The following is a 6,070-nucleotide window of genomic DNA, read 5'->3' on the forward strand; positions in this document are numbered from 1 at the left end:
TAAAATTGTCATTTTACTGATCATCTAATAGAATGTGGACTGTCTATCACAATCAACTACAAGTGCTTGCATGCTCTTTTTAAAATCTCAATCTGACCTCAATAACTTCAAGTTACAGACCAAAAACATGCATTCTGGAACTACAGAAAATCATTATAATTCCTTTTCTCTTTACCTGTTCTGGGTCAGCAATTTAATCAGCATTGAAACCAAAGTATCAAAATGACACATAGAGAACTAGCATTCTCAAAGCAGAGGTAAAAAAATGATAGCCTCTGTTATTCTATTGCTACAGTTTTGTATGGTTGCTGGCAAGTTAAATAGCATAATGGCTTTTTATATCTCTTAAGGATACTAGTGTCGAGATTTTCATTCTCTTTTCTGCACAACTACCCAGTGGATTATGTATTATAAAGAGTTTATTGGAAAGTCTATATGGGAGAGCGACACCTTCATTTTACCCTTGTTGGTAGGGATGGAGCTGCAAAGGGTTTGCTTTACTAAAGGCAAATAGACTGAGCACTTTGCAAATGCGGTGGCACTTATTCCCCCCAAAGCTTAGTGAATGTGCTAAAGTTTTACTGATTTCCACCATCCAATCATATTCAAGCAACAATTACTGTTTTTTGTTTTCCTTAAACCTGATTGGATATTCTTTACACAGTGAGGTTTCACCGCATTCACCAAGTTCTGGGGAAAATGAGTTCAACTGCAATTGCAAATTGCATAGTCTATTTGCCTTTAGAAAATCAAGCCCACACACTCAATACAAAGAGGTATAAGAAGACAATGGGGAAGATTTACTAAAACTGGAGCATGCAAAATCTGGTCTGTTCTGCATAGAAACCAATCAACTTCCAGGTTTTATTGTTACATTTAATTTAACAAGCCGAAATTAAAAGCTGGTTGGCTACCATGCACAGCTGCACCAGATTCTGAGTGCATCAGTTTTAGTAAATCTCCCCTAGTGTGTGATATAACAATCCAATCTCCAACCTATATTAGTTTTGAATAAAGCAAGAGCCCATGACTTACACTATGAGAGGATGGGAAATGAGACAAGCGGAAGAACGTGATTACTTTGTTGGGTAGATAATTGTCTGGTAGATAAGAGCAGTAGGATAGTAATTCTGTTAGAATGATTATTATCTATACTATAAGATAAAGGTTCATAAAGCATTTACAAAATGTATATTGGTCACTGAACCGGGCCTGCTCTTGTAAAATATAGAAAAGTGAGTAAATAAAGCAAGAGAATTAATATTGTCACAGAGGAACAAATAAAAGATCTACGGCTCACAGGCTTCTTGGCGTATATACTGTGAAATGGAAGGATCATTTTTTTGTATGTATTATGTATGTATTAAGTATTAACTAAAATTAATGTAAAACAATGTCAAGTAAACTTTGGAAAGCATATTAAATGTATCTTGAATACACATGATACAGAAAACAAAATATTTACTGTGTGAAGAATCGGGAACCAACAAATATCATTGTTATGCATTGGTTGTTTCAACATTGCCTTATATTTCTATTATTATGTGTTGGTGATTCTTTAATAAAAATATCTTTACAACAGCTTTTAAAATAGAAATTGCATTGTTGCTGTATTGTCTCCCGTTATATTGTAAAATGCTGAACAAACTGTTGGCGCTATTAAAATCCTGTATTATAATAATAATAATAATAATAGTGGAAACAATGTAGTTTTTTTTTTAACTTATTAAAAGGTCTGCTATGCTTTTCCAAGAAATCACACATATCCAAATATTTGAACAATGAATAATAAAAACCCAATTAAAAAGTATATATTTTTTATATTTGTAAAAATAAGTATATATCGAAATCAGCAAATAAATAAATAAAGACCACCAGTGACAATAGTAACCACCTGGAAAATAAATGAAAACTAAAGACAATACCAAACTAGTTTCAATTATATTTGTGCATAATCAAATAGAAATTCCTTTTATATGGCAAAAGTAAGCAAAAGAATTACAGAGTAAGTTATTGCTCATTCTACATGTGAATGAGTAAAGGAAGAATAAATGTATAACAAAAGTAATTTGTAATTTAGAAAAAGTAAACACAAAAATTATTAAAGCCATATTAATGTAAGCTGACAGGAAATATCTAATGGCTATCTACTATAGAATTTAAATACCTAACTAGACTATGGATGCAAATAAATTAACTATACATAGCTATAAAAATATAAAACTGAAAAAAAAATACATCAATATTGACTGACTTTAAATAGAAAAAAAAGTAAAAATACCTTCAAATCCGGGCTTGCACACTTTATGGACTTCTGAATATTAATTTTTTTTTGGCTAACCAAGGCAGTAGAACAATTGTCAAGTGTTATACAGCAGTGTAGTATTTAAAGACTAGAGGGAGTGTGTCCAACAGACCAATCAGATCAGACTTACAAGACCAGACCTATCCAAGTTGCGTCAGGTACTGTAGATAAAACCAGATTACGCCAGACATTGTGTACTCAATGAATTTGTCTTTGCACATCCTCCTAAAAAATGGAAGCAAGATAACCAATAATTTTCTGCTTTACATCATTATGCACTCATTAACTAGGGATGAGGTTTGGGTTTGCCACTACCATGGGTTCTAGCTGAACCTCGTGTGCTTGAGGTTTGTGATTCCTGCAAATGTATTGTGAATTTTGCCAAGCTAAATGCTTTGTAATCATCATGCATTGCAGTCTTTGAACTTAGTGTATCTGGCTTAGAGGGGCCATTAATGAGGCTTTATTGTGCCAGCCTCCTTATTAAATTGGTGGGTTTCCAGCAGCTATTTGTCAGTGTGTGTTAAAATAGTTTGGGGAGAGCTGACTGTCTGTGTAGGGAGATCTAAGTTGGCTATACAAGGCTAAAATTTTGGCTGATTCCTTATGAATCAGCTGAAATTTGAGTTGTGGCCTGGCTAGCACCACCCAGCTCAAGAAAAGCTGATAGAAGGATCAGGGTGGGGAATTATTAGCTGAACAGTGACTGCAAATTCATCCACTATCTTGGTACTTGGTACAGGTGCTTTGTCTGTCTGAATACAATAGCTGGCAGTGTAGATTTCTCCATCCACACTGTACAGAGTGGATAGGAAATTCAAATTAATTCTCTTGTTCTGCACAGGTGCCTGAAAGAGACAAATTTAGGTATGTATGGCTAGCCTTAGTTTGCAATATAATGCTATTTTGTGTTGTATTGCAGTAAGTTATTGTGGTTTTCAGTGTGGTGGGATACATATTCCCCTAGGTACATCCTTTATGTTCACAGTTCAGAAATTCAACGTTTATGCATCTTGTGTCTCAGCAGCAACTGTAATCACTATTCAACTGATTCCCACACACACCTGCAGTCTTTATTTATTGGACTATTTCACATTTGTATTTTCTGCTAGGTTAAAAAAATTGGTTGGGGTTAAGTGTTTCAGGGTTTATTTTCTTTGGGGAGGGTTATTTTTTTCTGTTTGTTCTTTATTTCAGGATGCACAGTATACACTACTTGCTGAAAAGGCAAAGCTTCCTATGTTTGCACTACATCAAATGTACAGTAAAGCAACACATATTTATTCCCCCTATTGCCTTAGCTGTCATTAAATTTAGGTGGCTCCCTTTAATAATGTCAGGCAGCCTAAGGTGAGAGACAGAGGTTCTGCATACAGAGGTAGCAGAGGGCAAGCAGGCTTTGCAGAATAAAAGGGTGGTCAAGCAGCAACATCTAGAGGCAGGGCACATCTGTATTTTCTATCATATTGTGACTGTGCTAGATATAGCATGTGCAGTATCCACTCAGGGCCAACGTTGCTGGCAAATCCTGTGGCCTAGGCCATGAGGTAGCTGACCCCATGCCGACTTCAGCCAGGTAAAGTCCTTTGTGACAATGGCACTAACCTTGCCTGGCACATGTTCTCAACCTGGTGGTGCATTGGTTCATCATGAAGTACCCTGGCTTCATCAGGTCAAAGGCTGCACCAACAGCAGCCTGCCATCAATGTTCACCTGTGTGATTATAGTACAAGGATAGGCTTTGGGGAGCTGGGGTCCTTTTTACTTATCATTCAGGACATGTGCAGTATTTTGGCACCTCTTGAAAAGACTACCAAAATGGTGAGCTGCTCTATACAATGCTTCGTGTTCCTCTTGCAGTACGCACTCTGTGGCCTGATAGACACTGGAAACAAAACAGGAGGAGGAGAAGGGGGACTTGCTGCTGTCTCGGGGCCAGGAGCTTTTTATTAAATTTGAAAACAATATTGCCAAAACAAAGTCCACGCATTATACAATTAAACTGTCCAATTTGTAGTTTTTTTTGTTTTAACAGCAAACATTTCTATAGCTTTTAGGTCTGTTGTGTTTTTTTCCCACATTGCCCTTGAAGTTGCATTAAAGACCCTCTCCCTGATGTATGATATTTTGTAAAAACTGTATTTTCTTTTTTTAGTTGCTCTGTTAAACTGTTAAATTTCCCTCATGGCATTACCCAGTTCTATGTGCCTTTTTTAACAGAACTTGCCAAATAGCCTTAAAAATTTTCAGAATTCATTGTCAAGTCCCCCTTCCACCACAGATTCAGGTGAGGTTTGCAGCTATATTTTTCTTATTAGTCTTATTTTAGTGTATATCATTTTTTACAGTGTATATCATTTTTTACAGTATATTAAAGTTTAATTATAGGAATTTGTTTTGTTTTGAATAAAAGGTTTTACCTTGTCAGGGTTTTACCTTGTCAGTTTATTTTTTGCTGTCTGTACCCCATTAAGAGGAAATATCTACAAAGTGAAGGAAATTTGAAGATTTACCCTTACCCTTACTCATCAGTCTCAGTGTCAGTGGTCTGTAAAATAAGTTTTGTTTATACATACACTATTATATCTTTTTATTAGTTTTGGAAAAATTCTCCAATGGGGACACCTGTTAGGCCCCTTTCACACAAAGGGTCGGAACAGGTCCACCTGTCAATTTTTCAGGTGAACCTGATCAAACTCTCCATTCAGCCCTATGGACTGGCAGGTTTAAACAGACTTGTGTTCATTTATACTCACCCACCTCCAATCCTATCTGCCCATAGAGCAAAGTGGGCTCAGTCCATGCCCGCTCTACATAAACAGAGTGAACCCGGACCTGTCATCCGCCCGCTCTGCTCTGATCACCATGGGATCAGTGGACATATACCCTACTGTTCTAAACAGAGCCCACCCTTTGTGAAAGGGTCCTTCTTGTGACAACACTATCATAAAGGAAATTCCATAAACATTGTAGAAATGTCCTATTGTGTTTGCAGGGCATTATAATGTATTTTCAGAAATAATCCATCCAAACATCATAAAAGCTTCTTTTCCTGTAAGAGTAAAAGTTAGTCTATCATTATCATACATATTAGTAAAATAAATAATTTTAAAGTGGTTGTAAAGGCTCAAGGTTTTTTACCTTCTTCTACATTCTATGCATGAAGGTAAAAAAACATTCTCTGTGCAGCAGCTCCCCCAGCCCTCCCCAAGCCCCCTCTCGAGCCAGCGATGTGCACTGGAGTCTCGGCTATTCCGGGACTCCCTCTCTTCATTGGCTGCTGTCATTCACAGCCAGTGAGCCAAAGAGAAGATTGGGTATATGAATGGACACACAGAGCAGTGGGTGCCCCCATAGCAAGCTGCTTGCTGTGGGGGTACCTGACAGGAGGGAGGGACCAGGAGCACTGGTGGGGGACCCGAGAAGAGCAGGATCCAGTCTGCTCTGTGCAAAACCACAGAAGAGAGCAGGTAAGTATAATGTGTTTGTTATTTTTTTTAAAAAGCCTTTAATATCATGTTAACTGGCTAATTCATATATCAGAAGTCACCTGCTCTAGTTAGTGGCAGATGAAAGTCTCTAAGAATCTCTCAGATCTTGGAGTGTGCACAGCAAGATGGAAGCTGCCATTTTTAAACCCTATTGCCTAGTAAAGGTAAATTGGTTCAGCCACACTAAGCACTAGTTTGCAGACTAGTCTGAGAGCAACATTTTGGTTTACCAAACCATTTTGGGAGACTCAATTACAGAGCATTTTTGTATTTA

At 37.2% G+C, this 6,070-nt stretch overlaps 1 protein-coding gene across 2 annotated transcripts in view; it reads right to left on the reverse strand.

Moving 5' to 3' along the window:
• Positions 1 to 6,070, reverse strand: part of SLC38A4 (solute carrier family 38 member 4) — a 102,825-nt gene that overhangs the window by 66,946 nt on the left and 29,809 nt on the right. Inside the window, exon 1 of one of the 2 annotated variants that reach the window (XM_089674018.1) lies at positions 2,282 to 2,403. The exons of the other annotated variant lie outside the window; for it this stretch is intronic. The gene's annotated coding sequence lies outside the window, so the exon portion shown is untranslated. Of the gene's footprint in view, positions 1 to 2,281; positions 2,404 to 6,070 lie in introns of those variants that run through there. 2 annotated transcript variants of the gene reach the window in all.

Source organism: Staurois parvus, unplaced genomic scaffold, assembly GCF_062004578.1.
Source record: "Staurois parvus isolate SC_StPar_1 unplaced genomic scaffold, SC_StPar_1.0 ptg000147l, whole genome shotgun sequence".
NCBI classification, from domain to species: domain Eukaryota; kingdom Metazoa; phylum Chordata; class Amphibia; order Anura; family Ranidae; genus Staurois; species Staurois parvus.